Source organism: Oryzias latipes, chromosome 20 (assembly GCF_002234675.1).
Source record: "Oryzias latipes chromosome 20, ASM223467v1".
NCBI lineage: Eukaryota > Metazoa > Chordata > Actinopteri > Beloniformes > Adrianichthyidae > Oryzias > Oryzias latipes.
The window spans coordinates 6938732-6965740 of NC_019878.2; the positions used below are offsets into that span (position 1 = coordinate 6938732).

The 27009-nt window shown below is 39.3% G+C and overlaps 1 protein-coding gene across 3 annotated transcripts in view; it reads left to right on the forward strand.

Moving 5' to 3' along the window:
- Positions 1-7282: 7282 nt before the first annotated feature.
- Positions 7283-27009, forward strand: part of svil (supervillin) — a 93776-nt gene continuing 74049 nt past the window's right edge. The window contains exons 1-2 of one of the 3 annotated variants that reach the window (XM_020712519.2): positions 7299-7405; positions 14877-14940. The gene's annotated coding sequence lies outside the window, so the exon portion shown is untranslated. Of the gene's footprint in view, positions 7406-14876; positions 14941-26513; positions 26635-27009 lie in introns of those variants that run through there. The other 2 variants (XM_020712522.2, XM_020712520.2) reach the window with 2 other exon arrangements.

The following is a 27009-nucleotide window of genomic DNA, read 5'->3' on the forward strand; positions in this document are numbered from 1 at the left end:
GCGTGTTGTCCACTGTGATGCACTTGGTCTTTTTGTAAAATAAACTTACATGTCTCAATCCAAATGGTATTTTCCAATTATATGATTTTCAATATATCTCTTTTAAAAAACAATGATGACACTGGTTGATTCCATTCGAGTCTGCCTCAGACAGATCAATCTGCTTCGATTCTGGGAACAGATTAATTAACTGATTAATTGTCACACCCCTAGTATTTGGAATTACTTCCCAGGTGTAGAAAATTAATGTTTTTATGTTTGACTGCGTTTAAGTCGTGCTTACATATGACTAAATATGTTTGCATCGTTATATGATGATAGTGATCAGTGGTAATGCCCAATGAACTGAAAAACAGTTAAACCTAGGTATAATTTTGTATAAATTGTTCACATTTTTCTCATGAAGTTTGGATTATTCAAATCAAAAAGTTGATAGGACAATTCATAAAAAATTGTTTATATTTACCTTATGAATACTTGATATTTAACTTAATTTCAAGTAAAATATTTATTTAAAAAACTTGCTTATCTTACACTAAAACAAAGACAAAACCTGGACTTTTTGTTACTTATTTATTGTTATGCATTGAGTTAACTGGTCTGGCACCTTGAAATCAGATTAGGCTCCCAGATTAAAATGGGTTTGACACCTCTGTCTGAGATAAAGGACAAACTCAAATAATAATGACACTTTTACATTTCAGTCACAGACACATTTTAGTCAAAGGTTCACTGGTGCTAGACGAGGCTGGTGGCTCAGCATTGGGGTCCAAAAAACAAATTACCATTAATCGCTGACCCCTGAAAGCAAGAGCCAGCAAGGACTTAACCATTTAAGAAAATTTATGAGGTCAGACTGGAATTTAACGCTACCAGCCTGGATCAGCAGCATTCTCCAGCAGGTCACTCCCACACATTTCCAGAAAGTAAATGTGTTGTGTTTATCTTAGAAAGTCATTCATCATCAAACAAAGTGTTTTATTTAAGTCCAATCTGGTGGGTGGTGATCATAAAGCTGCATGTTAGCTTGCTAACAGCCATTGATTTAACCCCATTAAAAAAAACAGAGGGAAAGATTGAACTATTTTGCCTAATATTAAACAAACTAAGATCTCTAAAACTAATTTAAAAAAAGGAAATCTTACATTGAGAAAAGTGAATTAAAGGCAAAAGTCTTACTTAAAATTTGTTAAATGACCAACTCCAGCCGTGAAGAGCCCTGCTTGTTTTCCAACTGTCCTAGCAGCTTTTGGCAAAACTCAGCGGTATTCCAGAAAGCATGATTAGACTACCCTGACTTTAACCCAAACTCTGGCTGAAATCCGCCTGAACTTGCTTACTTTGGGTATGTCGGTTCCAAAAGACCGGATATGAATTAGCGTCATTACGCTCGACTTGGGAACCCTGGGTTAATGCTTGTGCACAGCAAGTATATAAAGACATTCTCAATGGATCACCGATTTCCAGAGTCACCATGAAAATGTGTGGAGAAAAAAAGAGAGCGCTATACTTCAGTGAGGTGGAGTCTGAGATTTTAATGACGGCGTATGAAGATTATACGCCCATCAAAAAAGTAACACGGCTGCATCAGCAAAAGAAAGAGTTTCTGCTTGGAGGAAAATAACGGACAAAGTAAACACACCAGTTTCTATCTCATTTCCATTTTCATTGTGACACATATATATATAATTTATCCAACTTTGCCAACTTAAATGAATTACTTCAATTGGTGACAAGTAATTGAGTTAAATGTATTCAACCTAATTTCTTACGTCTATCCAACTCAATTATTGTTTATACAACTCAAATTTACATATTTATCTAAAGGTAACTAAATGTCCTGTTTCATCCAATTCAACTAAATGTTTTTTCCATCTTAATTTATTTTATTTCTTTAACTCTCATGTGTCTAAGTTTGAGCCGGCAGATATACTTATTTACAACGATAAAATAAAAGAAACACTATAGATTTGCAGCATTAAATCATTTACAGTGTATCCGACTTTAACATTACATCACTAGACAGTAGGGCTGCTAAATAAACTCATGATCCTCTCCCTCCCTGTTGTAAAGTTTATCTTTCCAACATCCATACGTGGTCTTATCACCCTCTTACGGTGGAAAAACTATTATCTGAGCTTCTTCATCCACTAAATCATCTTCAAATGGACACGCCATGCTGCTTCACCTCCTCAAAACAAACTAACCTTCAACTAAACCTGCTCCAGACCAGGTTATGTTCAGAGCATGAGTTGCTACGGCAACTTGACATACCCTGAAGCAAACCTCCATTTTTGGAACCAAAAGCTGAGGTTATCCACTTCCTTAGCCTCAAACTTACCGTGGTAACTAGCATTACCTGCTTTCTGTAATACCCCCCTGATTTAGTTAATCAGCATCAGACAGGGCAGAGAAATAAAAATAAACAAGATGCCAGACTTTGAATCCTGGTGTATACCGACCCTATATACCAGGGGCGTCCAATCAGCCTGCATTCTTTGAATCCTTATAATAACACTAAATGCAAAGGAACTATTTGATGAAAAACTTTTTGCAAGCTGAGACTTTTCACTTCACAACATTGTACATAAATACATCTAAATACATTTTTTACTAAAATTATTGTGAATTTTTGTTTCGAAGACAGGAAATAAAATTAGTAAAAAAGTCTGTCTGGAAAATAACTGAACTCTACACTTCCACCCACTTCCCTCACAACCTGCCTGTCCGGACTTAGATCCTGGTTCTCTGTCCTCCAACTCAATGGCAATGAGACTGAGGTTCTCCTCATCTGCACCAAATCAATCCTCTCTGAAGCCAACAGTTTTAAGTCTCTTTGTCATCCGGGACACCTTCTTCTCGTTCCATGCCCAAATCAACACCATCACCTGGACTGCATACTACCACCTCGGAAACATTAATCATCTCTGCCCTTCCTCACCCTTCAGACAGCCTCCATCCTGGTCCACACCTAATCACCAGTCGTCTTCACTGCTGTAACTCCCTTCTATTTGGCCTCCCCTTCACAAAGTTCTCCATAAACTTCAAATGGTTCAAAATTCAGCAGTTCGGATTATCACCAAAAATAAAACACCCTCTCCCACCACATCACACCAATACTCCAGCAGCTGCATTGGCTCCCGGTTCAACCTAGATTCCACTTCCAGGCATCCACAACCTCTGCCCTCTATACTTCTCCAATTTGGTGCACATTGCAACACCATCCCGCTCCCTAAGATCAGCATCCTTTCTGCACCTAACTGGTCCTTCTGCCCATCTCAACACTATGAGAGCTTTCAGCTGCTCTGCCCCAAACTCTGGAATTTACTTCCACCTGGCATTAGGAGTACTGTACAGACCGCCCTTCTACCTTTAAAACTCAAAAACCATCTGTTGAAACTATAATTGTCGTTTCAAACACAACTTCCTTTTTCACTCTGTTTTTTGCTTTTACTGTAATAGTCTTTTAAACTTGTACAGAATCCTTGAGGGCACTTTTAGATAAAATGCTTTATTATTATAATTAGGACATTCCTCATGCCTACTACGGAGTTTACCAACATGGCAGTTACAGTTTGGCGTGCAAGTGTACAAACGGAGCCAACAGAGACAACTTTTTTTTCAAAGAAATTGGAGCAGGGGATTTATAAAAATAAAATAGTTTGAGGTTTGAAAAAGAACAAAATCCCATAACTGTTGTTTTTTCTCTAAATAACCGAGAAGCAGGGTCTAAGGGCAGGGATGCCCAGTTTATTTTAGTTTGTTTAGTTTAGTTTAGCCATTACCGATTGAATTCTATGACTTCATGTTCTTAATGATTTCATGTGTATAATACAATTGGTATGAAGCCCATTGAGACGACTATTGTTGTAATCAAACTTTCATTGGGCTATATAAATAAGACTGAATTGAATTGAATTAACATAAAAGCAACCCTCTTTCATTTCAATGTGCCATAATCAAGGAAAAATGTAATCATTTTGATAACCTCTTCAAAACATTTGAATATTTTTCACACTTGATTAGGCATCATGTTTTTTTTAAGGCACTCAGCTTTAAAATGTCATGCAAATGAAGTTTAAATGTTCAAATTTTTTTTAAAATTTAAAATAAAAATAAAATCCTGTTTAGCAAAGTTTCATTTAGGAAATCCATTCCACATTTAAAGCTATTGTAAAGTTAGGAATTCCTCTCTCAGAAGTTTGTCTGTTTGACGCTGATGAAGCTCAGTTGTACAGATCATGACTTTCTTCCTCCAATGTCAGTTTGACTGGCATGAGCTTCATATTTGCTTCATTTTATTTGAAGACTCATTATTGTTATAAATGCAAAACGTACAATTTTAAAATGTTAGCTCAGCAAAAAGTAAATAGGTCATAGATTTTATATTGTGAAATCTAGTCTAGCTGGCAAAAAAAAGCAAGCAAGAATAAAGAGCCCTTGTTAGAGTACGCTGAGCTGCCAGAGTACATTGCTAGTTTGACCTCATTACTGGGGCTTATAGTCCCAGAGATGTGGATGGGACATAACTAGCCTGTTAAATCCCAAGAATGCAGATTAGTTTGGTAGAAAGCACAGAAAAAGTCCCACGCACAACTTAGAAGCATCCCAAGCACATTAGTGTGGAACAAAGTAATAGACTGTCTGTGAATGATATGGAGAGAACAGAAGTAGCAAACATAGCTGACAGAACGGTTGTTTGAATATTTAGTAACTTCCCCATTAAAAAGCATTGTAGAGCTGACGCTCAAGGAGCTTTTATGTCAAACACATGTAGTATGCAAATGTATGTAGATATATGGTATTAGCTGGAAAAGAAAGCTATTTTGCTATGTCAAACAGTTTGGATGTTTGTTAAAGAGAGTTTCACTGAAACTAAGCTATTTGACAGCCGATAGTATAATAGGATGTAAGATTTCCAACGAAGAGCAATTTTTCTGTAAACCTTTAATAAACCACAACTCAAAAAGTTAAAAAATTAAAAAGTTGAGACTAGTTTTAATGTCTCAATGTTATAATCGTATAAAACTGAAACACTAACACTAACTCAGTCCAGTTCTTTTATACAGTCAATGGTTGCCATTTAAGTAACTTTGTAATAAAAACAGCAATTTTTGGGTAGTTTTTTTTTTGACTGAACAAATTTGATTGAGGTCATCAGCAAACTGTCACATAGAATTTCTTCAATTTGATTGTAATACAGCCCAACAATATGTTTTTTTTGGTACTTCTACGCGAATGGCTAGCATTTTTTATGTTCCTAACTGTAGTTTGATTTAATTACAGTGACAAAAAACTAGTGTAAAAAGCGAAAATGACTCATTTCAGAACAAAATGTAAACAAAATGAAAATACCATCTCAGTACAAGTTCACCCATTTGATAAATCCTCATAAAAACAAAAACTAGTACGCTCTTCTTGTTGACATGCATCTACAGACTGGAGCACCCCTCCCTCAAACTTCAGCAGCAGAAGGTCACTGGGCAGTTTGTTGTCCGCCCGTCTGCCTCCTACATCTGATTTACAACTTTCACATCTAGAAACGGGCATTTAAGGAATGCTGACCCCATTACTGTCATCCTGGAGTTAACCGGCTCTCTTGCTCATGAGGAGTTACTGTTTGTGGATTGAGAGAGCCAAGACCTGAAACCACTTGCATCCACAATGCTATACGACGAAGTTTGGGTGGATTCAAAGGCCTCATTACCATGCTCCAGCCCCCCCACCCCCCACCCCCACCCCACCCCACCCATCATCCTGCTCCACTGCTCTGTGCTTTCCATATGGCTGCTGCTGAGTTTCATGTTCACTTCAGGCTCATCGGCTATTCTGACCATGGTTGAGGGATCATTTGTTTGCTATTGGGCCGTTTCCCCTGGCAACATGCTTTAAAACGCTTGGCCATGGAGACTATTCAAAGAAGGCAAAGTGAGCAAGTCGCAGAGGTGACAGTCGGTCACATGGTCACCTCTCGGCCTCAGAAGCCCACATCTGATAAGAAACTTTGAACAGGCTCTTTCAAACCACAAGAGAGGCAGATCTTTTCCAGTTTTGCATTTTACAAGGCTTTTAACAGGCAGGAAGATGCAGGATTGATTAGTGTTGATCTGGGCTTGTCTTTAATGGACAGGATGTGTGTCCATTAAATTGATTATTTGTTGCACGGAGGTTGATTTTCCAACATGTTCTATTCTTGAATGAATTAAAAAAAAAAACTTTTACAAGAAGAATAAGTCTCAAACTTATAATGTCCTTTGTGATCATTGTGTTGTGCACACTGGCAGAGTGAACACAAAAGTCTGGGTGAGTGCAGCAGGAACTCACTGAGAGTACAATAAAGTTTAATAGAGGGCTGAGGTCCTTTAAAGGGAAGCAACAAGCCTACCAGGCTGCAGAGCTCTGCTCAAATACTGAGGTATAGAATTAGGGAGATGACCTTCAAAATAAAAGTCTAAAAGTAAAAGGTGTTGCAAGTTTATTCAGTGTATCAATAAAAAAGGGAAACTATTTTTTCTTAGATTTTTGTGAGATTTCTTTGGCGAAGTAACAGGGTGAGACTAAACAAGTACATTCATATCAGGATAAAGTAAATGTGTACAATTATAAAACAAATCAACAATTTACAATAATAAAGTTATAGAGTTATTCTTCAAAAAGTCATAATTTTACAGAGAAAAAGTCGTGCTTTAAAAAAAACAAAAACACTACATTTAACATTTTTCATAGACCATCAAAAAAAAAAAAACACTACATTTAACATTTTTCATAGACCATCAAACATTAGGTTAACTCTATAATGTATGCTGCAGACAATGGAGGGAACTAGGATGCCCACTGCTCATCTTCTTTATTATTTTTTGAACGAAATGGACTCTCTTTATTTTCATAAAATTGCAACTTACCTTTTTCCTATCTATCTATCTATCTATCTATCTATCTATCTATCTATCTATCTATCTATCTATCTATCTATCTATCTATCTATCTATCTATCTATCTATCTATCTATCTATCTATCTATCTATCTATCTATCTATCTATCTATCTATCTATCTATCTATCTATCTATCTAATTCATTTGTAATCTGATTTTCATACTCATTTTATTTTCATTCATTTTATGATGTCCCTAATACTCTATCGTAGATTCTTGTACTTATACTTTTTTTATACCAGTCTGTATAAAAAAAAACTCTAGTTACCTAAGTGCACAGGTTTTTCAATCGTGCATCTTTTACTTTGAAATCAAACCGGAAGCTCGTCTGTCCTTTCTTCTAAGTTTGCCTGAGTTTGAAAGCGCCCACAGCTGCGCCAGTGTTTGTACGGGAGAGTGACAGTCCGTGTCTTGGAGAGTCCTTCTTCGTTGCCAGCCGTCTTCAGTGCCGTTTTCTCCAGAGCCCCTGCGGTAAGTGGACTGTTCTCTGCAGAGACTTCTTTGTTGCGCTGTTGAAGGGAAGAAGGACGCAGAATGCTGTCAGCTTCGCGTCAGAAGGTTAAGGTGTGTCGCCGCGGTTTGGATAAAATCCACACTCCTTTCAGACGACACCGCTCGCACAACAACCCACGTTAACCCACAAACCCAGACGGTTATTGAGTGTTTAGTGAAGTTTGGAAACAGTCAGAACTCGGACGTCAAGTGTTCACGCGACAGGTAATTTATGTTACACATGACAACCAACAAAACAACAGCGCACCTTTTTGGAGAGAAACAGACCCAAACCTTAGAAGAAAGTTTGAAATGCTACATTTCTGCAGAAATAGTTCAATGTTTGCATGTGTGATTGTTCACTGAACCAACGCACATCCCAGGCCGTTAACTGCAGGGAAAATGCTCACTTACCCTTGAAGCATGCGCACAGTGCGCGCGCGCCAACCCCCTGAGCTTCCCTTCTGTCTCATTTGGCAGGCTGTCATAACTGCTATGATAAATAACCTGTTTGTCATCCGGAGTAACTTTGCTGGTTCGACATCACTTCTTTGGGAAGTGCAAAGGGAAGCTCACTCACACACTTCTTCTTCTCCAGCCACATCCTAAAGGTCAGGGGCCACAACTCTCCATAATCGGCACTTTTTTGCAGCACATTAACACATTTGTTTGCAAAACCTTTTGTAACTCCGTTCCATATTAGTTTTAGGGTTTCCAATGCTGGCTCAGGTTTTGGGAGGACTGCCAGCTTTGAGGTGTTCTCATGGGTATCTTCAGGAAACAGGTTACTCCAATGCCAAGCTGAGGGTTTCAATCAAAACGGTGCCACTGTTTGTTTTTCTTCTGATTATAATTAGTAATACATTTACAGTTTTAACAGGCTTCATGTTACTTTTGGCTCCAACACAACCAAAACAGAAAAATCCTATTACTGGTATTTACCTGTGAAAGGAAAACTAAGTGTTTTAAATGATGAAAGCTTCGTTGGAGGTTTGATTCTGTTTTCAGCCATGCATTTAAAAAGTTAACATGTTAGGTCACTACACTTTTTTACTCCTTAAAAATACAAATTTGTTGTTTTATTCTGGGCTTTGTGTACTTTGGTTTAAGTGATACTTCATTCATTTTTTTCACCTATTTGGGTCAAATTATGGGGTTGCACCATCACAGCTACTTTGGAGTAAAGGTGTGCAAACTTAAAAACCCCCCATCAAACTCTGATGAGCTTTTGGGGAAAAAATAAGTCAAACAAATTAATGAGATGTGAAAAACATTAGGAGATTTTAAAGTGTTACATCATGAAGTGTTGACTTGGATATTTAAAAAAAGAACTCATTTTGTGTAGCTCTGTTGTCATTACTTCAGGTTAAGCTTGATTGTTCTGGAGCAGATTTTAACCTCTGATCTTTATATTAAGTAAACTTGCTGCTTTAAACCTTTTCCTGTTTGTCTTGCAGAACATTTCATTTCCATATTAAAAGATACAAAGCAGATCCATTAGGATTAACTTGTCAGGGAACAATCTTTTATGAATTGAAGAGTTCTTTGTCTTCCAAATGCTGATGGGATTTGTCATCTGCTTTCACATCAGGCTAGTCCATGAACTTGGTTTGGTCCAGTTGAGAACTGCAAAAGAAATCCAAAGCTTTATTTGGTTTTACTTTCACACTGCAGTCTCCAGAGAGGACCAAATTGTCTAAAAAAAATGTCATGCAGTTACAGCAACTGCTCATTTGGGGACAATGTTGCCTGCAACAAGCCTGTTAGTGTATGACACTTGTCACACAAATAAGCAACTTTTCAGTCTGCCCCCCCCCCCCCCCTCACCATTTGCACCTTTTTTTTTCATGGAAAGCGACTTGAAAATATCTGCTTTCTTTTGATGATTCTGAAATGACACTTAAATAGCTGAAGCTCTTAAAGATCCACTCCAATGAGAATAGTGTTTTTGGTGTTTTTAAACATGATCTTGTGACATTTTTTTTCTTACGATGGAGAACATGTATAAAGAAACTAAGCTCAAAACTGCATATCTGAGTATTTCTTTTATTGAAACCGTTGTGAATCTAGAGCAGATGGAGAGATGCTGTTTGAAAAAGATCTTATTTGTGACATAGAGCTCCCTGTTCCACTCCATTCCGATGCGACCACTTGCAGGCAAATAGATTCAGACGTCGTCGTTTTCTGGAATCTGGATCCAAACTAACTTAATCTAAACAACTGGATAACTCTAATATTACTCGCCATTTTTGTTGCACCAGTAATGTTAAGTCGGGGTTCTGAGGAGCTGTAAGCCCTTCCCATAACTGTGAGGCAAATTTCTAATGAACTCCTTCAGGTCTGTAGAAACTATGTCCTAGAAAACGCCACCAATTTTGAAATCTTTTTTTATTTTGGCTAAAAGCAGCATAATTGTAATAAAAAAAGACCCGTGAAAACACTTTTACAACAGATCAATAGATGATGGGAGTGAGCAGGCGTGGGACAGCTGTTGGTTTTTCCCATGATTCCGAAGTTTTGATTGTGGAATGTGACAAACGCTGAAAGACAAATCAGCTAGTAATTGCATTTGCCGCAAATGTTCTGGACTGTGATTCCAAACAGCACTTGACTGGTGTAGAGAAAAAAAATAGGATGGATTACGCTCAGACCAAGCATTTTCCACACTTACTGGATTTGTTATGTTTTCTTTAACTGAATAGATGCTGATAGATGCAATAGATGAAAGAGAGGAAAAAAGAACCTCAAAATAAAAATGATACAGGCTAAGCAACTAAAAATAATCTAAACTAAATCAAAGTAACTTTTTTACTTTGCCTATCTTCAACTTGATGATGGGATTGACAAAAAAGATCTTTCAGATTTGTATTTTGAGCTTTTATTTCCCCCCACCAATTTTTCATAAGTTGCAAAGCTTACACCAGTTTACTTCTCTTTGGTCGTTTACACTGAGCGTACCCAAGTTCATTTTAATGTAGGTCAAGTCTCACATTCTTAAGCTGGGCAGTGTTCACTTGTTTTCTCCATATTTTCCAATCAAAAGGGACTATTTGGATCCTGGTCCTGGTTTGGATCAAACAAGGACCAAATATGCCAGAGACATAAGCATTTCAAGCAGGGAAAAGAAACGGCCCACAGAGCAAATCCAAAGAAGCGCTAATTGCTGGCTTTCTTCTTCCATGTACCATTATGTTGTGAAAGCTCATTTGCAGGCATGTCTCACTATTCTGCAGCTGTCACAGGAGTCCTGTAATTTCTGCTGTCAAAACTTTGTATACCTTCAACCCATTCCAAAAAAAACTTCTTTATGTAAGCAGTTGATTTGGTTAAAAATCATAATGATGCTAAAGAAAGACAAAATGAGACATTTCTAAACACTGGATTGTTTTGTTTTTTTTTAGAAAACTTTATGTAAATGGAGACAAACATACCGTTTGCTGTCAGAACCAAACACCACACATCCACCATCATTTTTCACTTCAGTCAAGAAGGCTATACATCAGTGTATGTTTGAGTCTCACATACTTAGACTGTAATTGCAGCCGTGGTTAGTTTTCCCTTAACTCTAAAGTTTCACCATTCACACAGAGAATGAGCAAACTTCTCTCAGCGCAGACACACAGATGTGTGGCCATAATTACACTCCTGCATGGTGTGGAAGGTCGACTGTGTTGCATTTCTCTCAGGTGTAGTAGCAGAAACTGCATCTGGTGGCACATTTGGGAACGTTTAGAAAGGCTGCATCTCCCTGAAGCTATGTTCACACCGGGCAATTGATGGACTCTCTTGAACGGGCTCCTTTTTCTTCTGTTCACGAGCGCATTTCCACCACCTACACTTGGAAGAGGCTTGGTTGCAAAATATCAAAGCGATGCAAATCTGGTGAATCTCGCTCAAGGCTTTTTCTTTCACAGCTCTATTTTGAAAAATAAAAGTCTTGGTGTCAAAATTCTGGCCGGGCACAGACCGTCATTATTAATTTCTCCTCCACTTTCAAACGTTTGGCACTTCTGTGAATTAAAAGGGACGGCATCCATACATCACTACCCAATCTGCGTCCCTGATTGGTCAAAGTTCAACATGGTTAAACCAAAAAAACGAACTTAAAACTTTGCATACCGGTACTTAAGCGTTTTGGAAATGGTTGCCCGAAACGCATGTTTACGTACATTTTAATAGGCTTTTCTTTGGAAGTGGTTTCTTCAGTGTGAAGGTAGCTTCCCACACAACTTCATGTTTCTTAGTGTTGAGAATTAAGGAGTTACAGGTCTTACAGTCTTTCCCAGGGTCTCCACCTTTCTGTGTTTCACAGTGAGAAACCTGCCAGTAAAGGGCGCCTTACATAAGCGTATTGCATCATTGTTCTGGGGGCCCTCTTCCACAGATCTGGGCCCAGCAGGTCCCCTGCGTCCCCCCTCTGATTCCTCTGCATAACTTTTCCTGCTGGCAGAGGAGGCGGAGAGCAACTGGTTGCTTCAGATTTTCCACGTGCTCTTTGTTTGTTGCAGCTCTCCTGCTTTGGGTGGGCTTCGGTTGTCATGACACCAACTAGACAACAGGAATGATTTATAGATGTGGAATCCACAAAATAACCCCACCTCATCTGCCAGTAAATCAGCCACCCAGAATAACATAAATATTCACTGAAAAACTGCATGGGTCACAGTGTGTATGTGTATTAAAACAGTCTGTGAAAAAAGTTAACCTGTGATGTCACAATCAAAACATTTAGAGGCTTTTTTGCTTTTTTTGATTACCAAGAACTGAGAAAAACCTTGTTCAAAGACGACATTTGAACTTTTATGTGGCTGAGCCCCGGTTTTTTATTCCACATTCAAATTATGTTCCACATCACTGCTTCTTGAAAACAAGCTTTGGCTGCAAACCTGAACTTTTTCCCTGTGCATGAAGCCCCTCACTCAGGCGTGTTTAACAGTTGTTCTTGTGGATTATTTGTTCTCAGTTCTGCTGTGAAATTTCTATGACAGCTCTATGAGTTATCTGATAATAAAAACAACAGAACCGCAGTTTTCAGAAGTTCTAATGTTTCCCACAGTCGGCCAGGATGCAGGTCACTTGAAGTTTGATGAAGCAATAACAAAAACAATGAAGACCTGGAAGAATAATTGAAGGCGGTGAATCTGTGGGAAGTGATGTATTTCCAGGCAGCAGCTGTGTTCTTCTGCTTCTCTGAGCCGTCTTTATCATGTTGGGGGTGATGACACAAAAGAACCATGAGGTTAACAAAACAATATTTCTTGGTTCATCCCAGTTTAAAAAAAAAACATTGAAAATTTTGAAAAAACTAAAAAGCCGTTCAAATGACATGAACTTTATTCAAAATAGAGTAAAAACACAAATGCTTTTTAAAAATAAATGTTACTTTCATCAGTTGGTAAGGTAAAGGGCTGCCACGCAGGGATCCAGGATTCGATTCCCGAAGGGGAATAAACAATGGGGGCAATTAGCATCACCCAGTGAGGGTCCTTGGGCAAGACCCTCAACGCTACTGCCTCCCGAGCGCGGTTCAGCTGCAGCTCACCGCTCCCCCTAGGGGATGGGTCAAATGCGGAAAAGAATTTCCCCATTATGGGATAAAGTATCAATTATTATTATTATTAATTGAACTCTGTTTTTGTTTATGTTAATGCACACGGGGGAAAACAACGAACAGGTAAAGAGGTGGGGGCGGGGCTTAGATGCACCGCTTCTGATTCCAGACAAACCTACAGCTGCTTTCTAATTAAAATTGGTGTCATCCATAAAATCAATGTCATTCATTGGGTTTACTGAATTTAAAGAAAATAAATAAATCAAAATGAGTCTGCATCAAAGTGAATTTGTTTCCGTCGTCTCACTCATCTTAATTTTGGGTATTTGACAGGTGAAAAAGTCTATTCAAGGTTGTTGCAAATGGACAAAAGGTCAAAGGAAACATCACACTCATAAATAATAAACATAAATACTTAAATAAACATCCTGACAGCATTTTCAATCCATACAAGTATTGTCAAATACAGGGATTCCTCCAGTTTCTCTGAATCTTTTGGTGTTATGAGCTTTTGATAATGATACTGTAAAGCTTTTGCAGTTTGATAGCGATGAACGCTTGTTTTATAACGCCTCAATTGTTTTATTTACTCTGTTGAAGAAAATCACCAATTCTCTTTAATCTTCTGAGAGACTTTGTCCCACTAATGTTTCATGTTTGAAATGGTTAAGCATATTTCAAACATGATATTTATTACAATAATTCCTTTCTTGCGTCTTTTATTTTGAGACCTGTTACAGGAATTGAATTTCAATATTATCTAATTTTGTGAAAGACCATGTAAAATTTCTCAATTTAAACATTTGTTAATTATCCAATTTATTTTGTAAAAAAAACAATGCAGAAAGGTTTACTTTTCACCATGCTGGTTAAAAAAATAAAAACAGTATGATCGTTTTATAGTCAAGTGGAGAAACCTTTAGTTTTTAACACATTTTCTCCTCCTAAAAAGTGAGTCTGTGCTGCAGATAAAGGATGTGGGTCATTGAGGCAATGCTGCTGTGTTGCACAGCAAATATCGTTTTTTTTTCTGTGGCTCATTTACTGACTTAGTTGTTTTGGATGAACAATAGTCAGTTGCTTTTGTTGACCTGGCTGTCGGTTCAGATTTTCTTTAATAGAACAAGATTGTTCCAGTTTTTCATGCAGTGTTTTATTATAAAAAAAAATTATGATGGTCAAGGGTTACGGGTACTAGACTCATTTCTGTTCAGCTTGGGCGAGGGAAACAAAGATGTAAATGGATCTAGAATGAAGCGGAGCAGGGAGCCCAGTGTTTTTTCAACGTCACAAATACCATCATTTCCAAACCTTATTTTTTATTTACAATAATTTGAATAAAGAAATACTCAGAAATGCAATTTTAATCTCAATTTTCTTTATTCATGTCCTCCATCAGAAAAATGCCACAAAAACATGTTAAAACACCAAAAAAGAGGATTTTTATCAGAGTGGGTTTTTAAACTTTAATTAAAACCTTTATTCATCTTGTCATTTGTTATATTAACATCTAAAAATATATGGAATCCTCCCCTCCTGTTTCTGCTTTATGACTGCCAGCATTCCAAACGATTTTGTGTTGCAGTATTAGAAGATGCATTGTACGAAGAATATAGCAGCAACTACATTTGCATTTATTTATGACAGATATGATCTATTCGCACAGATAAAACAAGTACTTATAGTTTTCTTTCAGGCGGGGAAGCTTTTGTTTTTTGTCCTCTTTGGACTCTATTCAAGGCTTTGCTTTTAACTGAATCTCTTTTGATCCTAATTGGATAAATATGGTGTGTCGAAACGCTCTGAGTCACTTTGTTTCTAAGAGGTAAAACTCAAACAAGTGAATTTAGAGTTGAAATCCCGGGCACGCTGGTGACTGCTTATGATGTGCCGTTTCAGGTTGTGTTGAGAGGCGCTGACACTGCAGAAGGAGTCTGAACTCTTCTGGCGCTGCGGTTGTTTGGTGAGTGTTTCTCCTCAGTTTTCTGTGGCCTTCATAAAAACATAAAAAAAAGGGATCAGAGACATGTCTATATCAGAAACACATTTCCTACTGAGACATGAGCTGATGCTGTTTGGCCGGTTGATATGTCAGCGCTAACCATTTGTCAGTGACATCATGTTCATCCATAATCTGTTTAACAGAAACCAAACTTTACAGCCGTCACCATGGTAAAGGCGTATTTTCTTGTCTCCATTAGTGGTTAAAAACATGTTTGTTTCTTTTTTTAAGCATTGCCTCAGCAGGGGTTTGTTAACTTTGTGTAAGAGGAGCTCAGTTCAGAGAATTAAAACTGCTAAAGCAGTTTAAAGCCCATAATTGCGTTTTATGTGTTTCACTTGCACTGCATGATCATAAAACGAAGTCTTTCAAGCTGTTGGATGTTATTTTTGTCCACATGAGACTCAATTAATTTAGTGGTATTTTGTTTACATCGAATAGCTGGTAAAGAATTTGATGTTATGTTTGACTTTTTGTTGTTGTTGCAACTTATGTTCTTCTATTTATAGAATAACTTAAGGTTATAGTAAACTATACTGAAAACTATTTGAACTGGGTTGTGGTTAGTTTGTCCCCTGAACTCTTATGGATCTTTTTTGCCGTTGGGTTGCTCCCTTCAGGGATCGAATTGCCTCCATCAAACCCTCCTCATCATACTTCCTCCTCTTTGCTCACATCAACTAAATTGTCTTCCTTAGACCTCCACTGCATTCTTTTACCAACATAATCACCGTCTCTCCTCTTGATGTGTCCAAACCATGTCAATCTGCTTCAGTCGGCATTTATCTGAAAACATCTGGCATGAGCTGTTCCTCTGAGGGGTTCATTCCTGATCCTGTCCACCCTCATCACTCCTCAAAAAGAATCTCAACATCTTTATCAGAATATTTTCACTCCGCCCTTGGCAATGCTAGCTTAAGCGCCCACTCCCAATGAAAGTCCATGTAAAAGTGCGTAAATGCATGTTTCGGGCTTTTGTGTTTAAAACTTTCCACTTCAGGCACATTTTAAGGCCATTATCTGGCTCTAAATACAAAATGTGCATCAATAGAAGCTGTGTTGAAAGTAAAACTAGGTCAGACTTTAACCAATCAGGGGCTGACGTTTGGTACTAACATATGGATGGCGTCCCTTTTAATTTGCAGAAGTGCCAACGTTGTGAAAATTGATCGTAAAGGAGAAATTAATACAGTAAATTCCGGACTACAAAGCGCACCCGATTACAAGCCGCACCCACCCATTTTCATGTGTTTAACTGCTTTTATACATACACAAGCCGCGTCAGAGAGTACAAGCCGCGCATGTGTTAGGCGATATTGTCATCCTGACAGGACACGGCCAGAATCCCAGAATGAGTGTGATTCATTAGCACACTGTGGGTGGAGTCAGCTTTGCCTCAGACCCATGTATTTGAGTATATCTACATCTGTCAAACAGCATGGACCTCTATTCTGTTCACAAGTTCCTCAGTTATGGGTTTTTTTATTTTATTATTATTTTTTATTTTTTTATTTTTTTGACAATCTAGGTATCATACATAAAATTACAAACAGTAACCATATAATCAACATTACATCCCTCAGTTATGATGAGGAAATTTACATCCGCGATTCCCCATTTCCCATGAGTCTTAGGGGCTAAAGGCGGGGCCAACGCCCGGCTCGCCATACTGTTATACGTGTTTAAGAATGAGCAAGTATCAGCAGTGCATGGAGGGGTGAACGGGAAAAGCTCTCCTTCTTCTTGTGTCGCGGCAGCGTTATGGGAGTAACAGGGCTGGTCTAAAAAAACACACCGGTAAAATAAAGCAGCGGCGAATGAAAAGCGCGCGCCTCAGTGCGGCGCGTGCGTCAGAAGATTCCTTCCACAACAAACACTGTTGCTCCGCGGACGCCTCTGTGCTCCGCGCTCGCCCCGCGCGCTCCTTGTCTCCCCTTCCCATGTACTCTTACACCTCTGGCCAGCGCGGCTTCAAGGAGGAGCGCTTCGTCCCCATTGCGCTGGTGGAAGGAGCAAATCGTGTCTGTGCAGAGCAATCGGACTTAATACTGTACGTTTTGTGTATGAGGGGCAGATGCGTTGTTACGTGTGGGAGCCATCAGACTGCCATCGGCCCCGCAGCTCTATAAGAGCAGCAGGAGAAGATGTCTCCAGCTCACACGGAGGCTGTGAGCTTTTCAAAGCAAAATCCCGCTCAGTCCTTAGAAACCGTAAAAACGACCGCGTCGATTTGTGTTTCCAGTCGTGTCCCGACAAAATAAAGGCTGATGTTATTCCCACATATTTACGTGCAGCCAGCCGAGTCACTATGACTCAGAGGTAAATTCACTCCATGCGCTGTTCTCTCCGTCACGCAGCTGACCGGCTTTTCCAAACCCGTTGGTGATGGTGGATTTTTTTACGCTGCTTTTAACGATTGCTTTTGCAAACTGTAATGGCGATCTCGTGCACGTTGGGTCTAATGGCACCAAAGGATTCTGGGATGCAGCTGGGCATGCGTGTTTCGTTTTGTTGAACCATTACTGAAGTGTCTAAAACCTGAAGTCAAATCCATGCTGTTTGGCTGCTAAGAGGTGTGTTGAAAAATAAATGCCTTGTGCTCGGTGTTAGATAGAGAATTCAAACTATTCACTAAGTTCGAAAGTACGTACATGGCGGCTACCAATTAAATCCATAAATTAGCCGCGTCACTGAATAAGCCGTAGGGCTGTAAGCCCGGGAAACAGTAGCGGCTTATAGTCCGGAAATTACGGTAATTGGGGATTGTGCCCGGCCGAAATTCTATGACGCAAAGTCTTTTATTTGTCAGAATAGAGCTGTCAACAAGATTTGCAGCACTTCATCATTTCGTACTGTGCTTGTTCCAACTGTAGGTGGTGGACGTGCGCTGATAAACATTAGAAAATCCTTTTAGCTGTAGCAGTCCAGACTCTCCTGATCTCTCAGTCTGTTTCAAGTCCTCCCTAAAAGCCTCACAACACTTTTCCTTTTAAACCTTCCATGACTTGGTCCTCTGCTCTGAGCATGTCCTTTTCCCCTTCCTCACCTCCAGAGTCCTCCTCAGTCCACCATCCTATTCTGTGTGGTTACACTCTCCCCTGCCACCTTTTTGCAATCACTGATCTATTCAAATAACATCTGCAAAAGATGTTAACCACTTTTGTTCTCCTCCTTTGTTCTCCTTCTGTTTTAGTCTCTGATTCTGCAACTGCAAGTTGTCGCACTTAAAAAGAAATATATCTATATCTATAAATCTATACATATGTGTGTTTGTACGTGCGTGTTTGTGTGTGTGTGTGTGTGGGGGGGGGGGGGGGTTAGGGGTGTGTGTGGATCTATATACACAGAGGTCAATAAGTATATGATAACCCTGTGATTTAGCAAGTTCTTCCACTTAGAAAACATGGAGGGGTCTAAAATTTTCATCATAGGTGCATTTCCACAGTGAGAGACAGAATCTTAAGAAACATTCAGAAATCCTGTTGTACGATTTTTTTTTTAAACAATTTATTTTTATATTACTGTGACAAAAAAGTATTTGATCACTTGGGTTAAACAACTTTAATACTTGGTACAGAAGCCTTTGTTAACAATTACAGAGGTCAAACGGTTCCTGTAGTTCTTCACAAGGTTTTCTGCACACTGCAGCAGGGATTTTGGCCCACTCCTCCATACAGATCTTCTCTAGATCTGTCAGGGTTCGGGGCTGTCGCTGAGCAACACGGAGATTCAGCTCCCTCTAAAGATTCTCTATTGGATTTAGGTCTGGAGATTGGCTGGGCTACTCCAGAACCTTTATATGCTTCTTACGGAGCCACTCCTTGGTTTTCTTGGCTGTGTGCTTCGGATCATTGTCATGATGAAAGACCCAGCCACGACCCATCTTCAACGCTCTGACAGAGGTAAGGAGGTTTTTGCCCAATATCTCACAATACAGAGCCCCGTTCATCCACTCCTATAATAATAAAGTGCAGTCGTCCTGTCCCCTGTGCAGAAAAACACCCCAAGAGCATGATGTTTCCACCCCCGTGCTTCACTGTAGGTATGGTGTTCTTGGGATGATGCTCCTCCTTCTTCCTCCTCCAAACATGCCGAATGGAGTTAAGACCAAAAAGTTCTATTTTGGTCTCATCTGACCACAAGACTTTCTCCCATGACTCCTCTAGATCAGTGTTTTTCAACCAGTGTGCCGCGGCACACTAGTGTGCCGTGGGAGATGGCCAAGTGTGCCGTGGGAAATTGCCCTCATTAACTGATCTAAAAACATTTCCCATCTCCAGGATTTTAGCTCTCTGTTCATCCAAACAGGCCCTGATAAAACACTGAAGAGTTAGGAATATAAAAGATCGTAAAATACCTTTTCTTTGCGTTTATTTTATTTTATTAAAGACATTTTGATAAGAATGACGTACCGCGATTCAGCTGCACCTTCGGCTGTATTTTGGAAAAGTCCCGTGTTGGGGGGGTTAATCACATGTCATCGGTCTGACCAATCAGAAGTGGTTAAAGTCTTCACTTCCTTGTCCCGATTTAGTTCGTAAAGTCGCTCAGTTCTAACAGAAATACCAGCTAAAGCTCGTCTTTAGCGGTGTAGCTTTCCACAGAATCCAGTATCAGACCGTGGAACAAGTGAACAAAACAATGAAGCTCCGAAAACCGATCTTCGGCCGTTTTATGCACTACATTTCCCATGATGCATTGGGTTGTGAGAGTGACAGCGCAAAAGGAGATCTGTTGTTAAACGTCTTGAAACTAACGAACACACAAACTGTTTTTAAATCTTCTAACTTAACTTTTATTGCATCTTTTAGAAAAAAACAGCTGCAGTTTCCAGCTTTTTCTGCAACAATTATCTCAAAAATGCATGTGAGATTGTGCAGGGGCTGTAGATCAATACAGACTTTATGAGTTTCTCCTTTTTTTTTAATTTTTGGATGCTGGTGTGCCGCGGGATTTTTTTTAAGGTTAAAGTGTGCCGTGGCTCAGAAAAGGTTGAAAAACACTGCTCTAGATCATCAAGATGGTCATTGGCAAACTTCAGACGGGCCTTGACATGGGCTGACTTCAGCAGGGGAACCTTCCATGCGATACATGAGTTTAAACCATGATGTTTTAATGTATTACTTATAGTAGCCTTGGAAACGGTGGTCCCAGCTCTCTTCAGGTCATTGACCAGCTCCTCCCGTGTAGTCCTGGGCTGATTCTTCACCTTCCTTAGCATCATCGATACCCCACGAGGTGAGATCTTGCGAGGGGCCTCATTTCGAGGGACACTGACAGTCATCATTAGCCTCTGCCATTTTCTGACAATTGCTCCAACAGTTGTTCTTTTCTCACCAAGCTGCTTGGCAATTGCCCCGTAGCCACCTCCAGCTTTGTAAAGGTCTACAATTTTGTCTCTTGTCTTTTGACAGCTCTTTGGTTTTGCCCATGTTGGTAGTAAGACTTCTGACTGATTGTGGGCTGCACAGGTGCCTTTATGCAAACTAACAACCTCAAACAGGTGCCACTAATTTAGAATCATGAGCAGAGTGGAGTTGGACTATTTAAAAGCAGAACAGCAGGTCTTTGCTGGTCGGAAATCTATCTGATAATCAAGTGATCAAATACTTATTTGACACAGTAAGATACAAATAAATTGTTTTAAAAAATCGTACGTGATTTCTGAATGTTTCTTCAGATTCTGTCTCTCACTGTGGAAATGCACCTATGATGAAAATTTTAGACCCCTCCATGTTTTCTAAGTGGGATAACTTGCTAAATCACAGGGTGATCAAATACTTATTGACCTCTCTGTATCTATGTCGACAGATCTATATGTATGTGTGTGTGTGTGTGTTTGTGTGTACTGTATATATATTTATATATATGCGTATTCATTCTATCCTATTATAAAAATCAATGTTTTTTTAATATTTCCAGATACACATTCATATTTTTTCTGTATAACAGAGCAGAAAATAAGTATCTGTTCATTAACTAAAGCTCACCTATATATACTATACTCCTTATCAACTTCAGAAACCTGGAAACTTTTTGCGCAAAAAAATATAAACACATTTATGCAGCTGACAAGCTAATCTCAGAGTATTGGCATTACAGACCATTGTTTGTTACTGACTCAGTGTAAGTAAAAGTACTTTGGAGGAAGGTCATTATTTGGGCAGGGACACAAGACATGGACTTGAAGAATAGCAATGTAACATCAGCTAACATTTTTCTTAATGTTTTCCTGCTGTTTGTTCTTCCACCCCACCCTCACTCTTGAGTGCTGCTCTTATACACTGACTTTCCTCCAACGCAAAGTAAGTGGATCCAAGAATTCACTTGCATGTTCAGTCTGCAAATTAAACAAAAGTGACTTTTCTATATTTAAAGAAACCTTAACGAGTTGGATATCCTTGGACCCTGGCACAGTATGGACCCAGAACCTCTCTGTCCTGGCTTGTATGCATCAGTGAGAGATCCAGACTTGGCATTGAGTGGCATGACGCATGAAACTGGATCTTCATGCTGACAAGAGGGCTGAATGAGAGAGAGGCTTTGAATTCTCTTCAGATGTGAGGATAAAAGCCATTTTCACATCTGATTCAGGACTTTTCTGATTGAGACTGGTAAGAGGGAAATCCCACCCAAGTGGACGTCTTCACGAGCTGACTCATCCATGAAATGATTGAATTGAGACTTTTGTGAGAGTAAGCGAACCATCACACACTGACGCAGTCTGACAGGGTGAGTTGAGCAACACACACCTACACCTGGTGCTGCTCTTCATCATGCTCGCTCTGAGAGATTAAGACTTGCCATATAAAGGAAAGCACACAAGGCAGGTGTATTAGAGGACATGCATGAGTGTTTTATTACAGTGCCACTGAATGCTCATTTGCTTCCACTTTTTTCTCTCAGGAAAGCTGTTTCTCACATTTTGGAGATGGACAAGTCCAGTTTATGTTGGTTTATAGTCACTGGAAGGCAACATGTTTGTTTTGTCCATTGATCCTACTAGATTTCACCTATCCAGGATTATTTTTAGAACATAACTGCCATGAGAAAAAACAAGGGAACCCTGTATAGTATACATTTGCACAGTTGCTTATCATAATTTATTTTACTAACTTATATAAGATTACCATGATTTGAAATGTTTATATATATATTTTTTTAATTTTTATTTTATCACGATATCAAACTGTGCAATACGCATATCTCAAAAGTCGGCAAAAAATGTGATAAATGGTAACCTTAAATGTGCTGAAGCAATGTTATAGCAGCTTGCAGTATTTAACAAATCAAATAAATCCCTTTATGTATTTGACCAATCCGATGGACGCCTTCATGTTGTTGACCAATCGGATAAACTCCTTTACATCATTGACCAATCGGATGAACCCCTTTTACGTTAGATGTTCGCCTCCTAGGTGAAGGTTGAGGGTCATTTTGAGTATAATTTCAGTTTTGTTGAGTCTTATTTAAATTAAACTGTTGAAGTGAAATGGAAATGATGTATTTAGTTGTTTTGCTATTTGTTTATGTACCGCAAGTTACATCGTCATCACAATATTGATCACTAATATCGCAAATCGTGAGTTCTCTGCATGTCGTGCAGCCCTAATACAAACATACATACAAGCACATGTTACTTTGACTCTTTTGATGATGTTTTACATGTTTAACATCAAACTTTCATACTTGTGAGGATGTGCAGTTACAAAATGTAACTGCCACAAAAGGGGCCTTGTGAAATTTTATTTTTTACATTAAGTGATGTTCTTAACGTAACTTTAACTTTATGTAATACACTCTTAAAACTGCACATGACTGTAATGCTGTTAAATGCTCATTTTATTCTGATCTTTTTTGTGCAGTTCAATCAAAATGTTGCACCATCCGGTTTGAACCCCTATTGTGTGTTGTGAGGCACTGCCCATGCAGTGAATTTGCTATGTAACGCCTTCTGATCCGCTGAAGGAGCTGACACTGTTTGTCGGTTCCAGCTCATGGACTCCATCCATGGAGGAAAGTAGTTCTTCTGGGTATTTCTTTTCTCTGCCTTACTGCCCGTCTGTTTGACTCATCAGACCTACTGGGAGAATGAAAAGATTCTCATCGCTGATGGGTGAATCGGTCAAGCTCCACTTCCAACCCTTTGTTCTTTCTTTGCCGCTCATTAGGACAGATCTCTGCTTCTGCTCATCAGTCATAATAATGTCCATTTGTGGTGTCAGAGGTTCTCCAGGAAATGTTCTGTTAACCAATCCCATGGCTGTAACTGTCTGACACCCCACATCTGCTGATCCGTTACCGCCAAAATGGGGATAGCCCTAGTGACACGTTCAAAGCCACCCTCTGGTTCTGTGGTTTGTTGGTGAACCGCCTGTTGGCTCCAGTCTGGTCACATGACTCATTCACTCCTCGCCATCTGGCATTCTCTTTCTTCATCCTGCTTGTGTGTACTGTTGACCCTTCAGTCTGTCTGCTTTCTCTCTTCTTGTTTGTCAACAATTTTACATTAGGTTAAGGCTTTTTGTTCCAAAAAAAGTGCCTGAAAGCAGCGAGCCAATGAAAGGTACAGTCTTGACATTCCTGCTTTGGTTTTATCCTAAACAGTAATTTTCTGTCTTACTTTCTTATGTTTTCTCTCTAAAATGCTTTAGAGTCTGTCTTGCTCAATCCAGGGTAGAAGGCTTTCTAGCAAAAAGGGATTCTGGTCTGTGTTTTATTTTTCTATACCTTAAAGAAGCTTGAGGGTTGATTTTGTGTCCTGCTCAGGGCCCCGTGTGGACGTTTCCTCAAGTTTGATCGATGTGAGGGCAGATCCTCCTCACAGATCTGCATGTTCTACTGTCTGTTAAACTAAAAGTGGGTGACCCTCATCACAGAAGAGCCTCACACATTTCCAGTTCTCTCTGCATCACCCGTCTTTGTTTTGACGCGTCTGCAGCTGTTTATGGGAAAACAGGAGTTTTCGCTGTGTGGTGCTGACTGTTCATGCTGGTCTGGGCTGCAGGCGGTCTGTGCAGCTCCCTCTTAATGAGACGCTGAATTAAAACCTTGTGTCAGATCTTTCTCTGCTGGCTCAGATCTGCCGTTTTCTGATGGCGGGTGTCTGTGCAGTCACTGAACTCTTGGTATCAGCACTGAATCCAGCAATGCAGGGCAGCAGTACAGGGTTTGGCCATGTTCATCCGGTTGGCACTAGATGGTGCTGTTTGCTGAAAGCCATCAAACTTGGATGGAAGGAATTGGATGGAAACAAAATATCTGCTTTACCGTTCTTGGACACTTCCTGCCCCAACCTGTGGGTGTGTTGGACTCCCCCCTTTTCAGCCTCAAAGGCAGATGATGTGCAGTCTTCATGGTACTCCAGGAAATACTTTGACTTTTTCAAACCTGTTGTCAAAATTCTATTAATGATTATTGAAATACTTAAAAATTGAATGTTATTTGGCAATCAAATCTTTCCCACATTTTCTGACTATCATACTCTGCTCCTTAACAAAGGAAATGTAATATTCATTGGAATCTGTTATAGCATTTATGCTATGTTGTTTTTTCATTTAAATTCATTGTTTTGTTTTTTGTGTTCATTGTTTTTGTTTTTCAAATACATACATATTTTCAAAGTTTTGAATAGCAATTTCAAAGAATTGAACAGGGATAACACAGTGCTCAGGTTTTTTTTTTTTTAATCTGCCACCCATATATTTCTTTTAGCGTTTCTTTATAATCTGGTATGTTTTTGCAATAGAAAAAAACACCAACAAGCTGATGTACTCTGATCTGAAAGAAAAAAAAAAAAGTCTGAAACCGCTGGTCAAAGGAATGTTTTGATGCCATCATGTGGTGAGAAGTTTTTAATGCTTCTAACTCATCTGTGGGTGTGTTTTATGGATTGATTTATTTGTTGTGCGAGTCCGTTTTTTGAATTTTTCTTAAATTACAATTTCCATGATCTGCTCTCTGGCAGGGCACAGGCATTGGGAAATCCACTTTGACTAAAAACCAAACCAGCCATCTGAAATGTCCTCCGCAGTGTTTCCCAGCAGATGTAAAAGCGCCGTTCTGAATACAAAGTGCAGCAGTCTTGCAGGGGGGAAAAAAAGGAGCTATTGTTACCATTCACCTCCTTTAGGTTATTTGTTTATATACATTTATCTGGCTCTCATCTTTTTTTATCTTAAAAAAAGGAAGTTTTAAAGCTTTTTTCATATCAAGCTAACAGTGGGGTATACATGGATGACCTGTAGTTTGGATGACTATCAAAAACTACAGGTGTTGCAATCATAACAGCTGTTAAGATAGTATTTAATGTAGAGGTCAATAAAAAGCAAAATAAGGTTTTTAGTGGTGAAATCGTGCTTTTATTGTGAAGTAGAGTGTACTTGTGTAAAGCCTGTGTAATCAACAGTTACCCATCGTAGACCCACTTCCATGAAGTTTTCTTGGGTGTTTTTAACATGTTCTTCTGGCATTTTTCCGATGATGGAGGACACTTATGCAGATAAGTACGTTTAAAATTAAGTTTCTGAGTATGTCTTTATTCAAATCGTCTATCAGGTGCAGACCGAAAATGCCTTTTAAAAAAAAAAAAAAAAAGTTTTTGTGATGTAGACTCATAGAAAAATAGATCCATGTTGTTTTCCTCGTTTCAGCTGGAATCTGGATCAACACATTACGACTGGATAGTGCAAATATTGCTCGCCATTTTTGTTGCACGACAAATGTCAGTTTTTGGGTGTGAGGGGCTGTAAGCTAGAGGGAGAGGGTGTAAACAGAGAGCTCTCAGTAATAGGAAGGGGAGGTAGGGTGGGGTGGCTCTACAGCAACAGTCCTGCCCACAACTCACAAGTCAATTTTTGATTGACTTCTGCCGCTTAGGAAAAACTATGTCCTAGAAATCGACACAGGTTTTTTAACTTTGCCAAAAAACTGCATAATCATAATAAAAGCTTTAAAATGGTTTAAAAGATGACTGGAGTGGGACTGTCTTTTCAAACCTGTTCCAAACAGGAAGTCCAAATATTTATTAGCATGTATTTGTCATTTTGCTCTTTTTTGTCAACTTTCCTCCTCTAGGTGGCTTTATGTTTTAAGTTGATGGAAATTCTCTTTATAGTAATAATTCAGAGCATTTTCCATTGTTTTCAGGGTTCTGCACACACACAGGCCACCGTATTTAATCTATTATGCAATTTCCTTCACCTCTTCACCTGGTACCCAGGCTCTAAAATTTTCATCATAGGTGCATTTCCTACAAACTGTTTTAAATGAGCATTAAATACAAAGCTGTTGATTGCTGTTAGTTCATGATATAAAGAATAGCTTAATAGACAGGAAACTGGCCTTGTGTTTGGTGAGGAAAGTCTCATGACTCTTTGATGCTGTCATCATCTGATCGATCTGGACTGATGGGGCTGGGAAAGCACCGCTCTAAATATACCACCTGTCCCCCACTGCCTGCATCAGACATATGCACCCGCTCTCCTGAAAGAGGCTGGACGATGGAAAATGGGTGGGGGCAGCATTCGCTGTGGACTTGTCAGTCTCTTATGTCCCACCGTCCTCCAAAGCTCTATCCTTCCACCGAGACAGAAAACCTAGAAAGTTCTCGTTCAGCGTCAGATTGATTAACACTAGCCGCCTGCTGTCGTCCAGGTAAGTGGTTTTCAGCGGATGCTTTTGGATCTCCATCTTTATCTGAGAAAAAGTTGTTGTTTGATGTTAAATGTTTGGGTTCAGCCATCTTTTCAGTTTGTCAGATTACTCACAAACGGTTATAAAATGGGTTTTCTGCTCAAATAAATGGTCAGACTAAGATTTTGATTGTTGGGGGGGGGGGGGGGGGGTAAAGCACCCCCATGTGTGACTGTGCGGGGCAACAGTTGTTAATTGTGCTGCACCTGCTCTGGCTGTCATGACACAGAGACAGAACTAGAGTGCTGCCTAACACGGCAACACATAACAAATAGTTTTACACAAGTTTTTCCATGTATACAAGTCCTGCCCCCACCATTACTCATGCAGAACATA